Source organism: Montipora foliosa, unplaced genomic scaffold (assembly GCF_036669935.1).
Source record: "Montipora foliosa isolate CH-2021 unplaced genomic scaffold, ASM3666993v2 scaffold_459, whole genome shotgun sequence".
In the NCBI taxonomy this organism is placed as follows: Eukaryota; Metazoa; Cnidaria; class Anthozoa; order Scleractinia; family Acroporidae; genus Montipora; species Montipora foliosa.
Window position 1 is genome coordinate 742,501 of NW_027179766.1, and position 2,500 is coordinate 745,000.

Consider the following 2,500-nt stretch of genomic DNA (forward strand, 5'->3'; position numbering starts at 1 on the left):
GCATAATGACCTCAGCATGCTTCTTCTCCCATATTGGGAAGGTGGGAACAACAGTGGAAACAACGTTGACAGCGACAAAGGGCAAGAGATTTGTAACTGTGCCACAAAAAGTGTTGTCCAGGGAATGGGGGCCAATAAGATCGCAAATGTATAATAACAGCATCACAAGCAGCCCATGGAGTCCAAAAGATCAAAACCAGGTTTCATCATTTAAATAAAGTTCACCCTCACTGCCAAGCTCATTCAACCAGAAGTTTTCATGATAGTAAAAAGCTCATGTTTCAAGGACTTGAGGAAGTCATGCTCCTTCCTAGTATTGGGCAAACCGAAGCCATGAAAGTTTCCAAAATCTTGAAATCTCGCCACTGATAATTTTAGACATGGAAAAGTTCTTCCCCTGGCTTGACAAACAGAAGAAGCATATTTTAATGGGGTTAGACTGAGAAACATATGATTTCCATTTTATTTAAATCGTTGACCAGAACATACATTGTATGAGGGTCCCAATGGGGTGGTGGCCTTAACGGTTATCGGCTAAAATTTTGGCTCTTTTACGGCTATCGGTTAATTTTTTTCAGTTACGGTTAACAAAAAAATTATAAATCAATTTCTTTTGTTTCAAAGAGTTAAATATTAATAAACCTGTATTTTTTGTATCTTTAAGCAAAATAAAGGTCTTGGGATCATCTCTGGATGAAATAAGTTATTTGATAGATCATACTTTTAAGTATTTCACTTCTAATACTATTTTACCCGTAGAAATGTCAACGGTTACTTTTACAAATCTAGGGAACAGTTTCTTTTACTGTTAACTTTTTTCACCCTATTTACGACTAACGGTTAAAATTTTTCAATTTTTACGGCTATCGACTAAATTTTTGGACGTTTTACGCCTATCGGTTAACCCCATTAAGACCCTCTTGTATACAATCAGAATCTAATCCAGAACTGTTCTTGAGGTAGCTAAAAACAGTTTCCAGCTGTTAGATTTTGGTGGGTTACTATAACCACTCCTTATCAGTGACTTGATGCTAATCATTGGTGAACACGTTGTTATCATTTGTGTGACACAACAGGTTACCATAGCAACAGTATGACCTTCTAAAAAGACCCTAAATTGCAGCTCTAGGGGCTTATAATTCAGAAATAGCACAGTGAAGATGGGCAATTTCACATGAGACTAGAGAAAATCCTTTTTTTTTTAAACTAGTTCACAGATAGAAATATCAAGTGAACCTATGATCTTCGCAGTTATGAAAGCAATTTTTGCAATTGCGTAGAGAAGCCTGAAAATTTCAGGATTTCAACGGGGTTTGAACCCGTGGCCTCGCGATTCCGGTGCGACGCTCTAACCGACTGAGCTATGAAGCCACTGACGTTGGCAGCTGGTCATTTGTGGGTTCTAATGGTCCCGTGAGAAATGTATCAATGATGAAATGGTATATGAAAGGAATCATATATGAACTGCGGATATGAAATCAAGTGAAGCTATGATCTTCGCAGTTATGAAAGCAATTTTTGCAATTGCGTAGAGAAGCCTGAAACCCGTGACCTCGCGATTCCGGTGCGACGCTCTAACCAACTGAGCTATGAAGCCACTGACGTTGGGAGGTGGTCATTTGTGGGTTCTAATGGTAAATGGTCCCGTGAGGAATTGCTTTCATAACTGCACCCATTTTAGAACGGTTAGCTTTCAATAACTGTGTGACTCGCATGCTGACTCGCAGTCATGACTAGCATGACTCGCTTCTTGGCTCACATGGCTCGCCGCCATGGGCTCGTATGGCTCGCCCCTTGGCTCACGTGGCTCGCTGGCTCGCACATTGGTAAAACTCAATCGCAAATCAAGACTTAAAAATTCATGCAACAACTTGGTGCAAAGAAAATCAGTTCTGTAGTTAGCTGGCTACAACTAAGATGCACTTACACAAAAGTCATTTTCAATAACCTTGAAAACTTTTTTGCCAGGTCAAACAACTAAGAGCGAATGTCTCTCAGGCTTGAGCAAAATTGGAAATGGTCAAAGAAAACCTTCCTTCATATTTCGTGTGTAGTTAGTCCTTGGGATGAAACTAATCACAGTGGCATTTGTTTGATTTCTAGCAAAAACCTGAGCTAAGAATCAGGAGGCGAAGGGAAGGTTAGGCCTCAAAAAGCATTTTTGGCGACATTTTGCACCGTAAAGATTGGAGTTTTGTTGGCAAAATATTTCAAAGAGCAGGTCAACAGATAAAAACCTACTTTTATCATAGGAAACTTTCACCCTTCCTTTCAAGAAATATGGTATCAGTTTTTTTTCACCTTCATTGCTGCCCCCCCCCCCCCCCCCCGACCCCAATACCCCTGGGGACCCCTAAGCCTTAGCCTTATCATTTACAAGGGGTTTCAAGAGACGTTTTTTCAAAAAGCTGAAAATAAATCATGTTCTAACAAACTTTTCTCTTCCTGGTGTTCGGATTTTGATCAAAATTAAAAGTGGATGTGAATATTATATACTTTG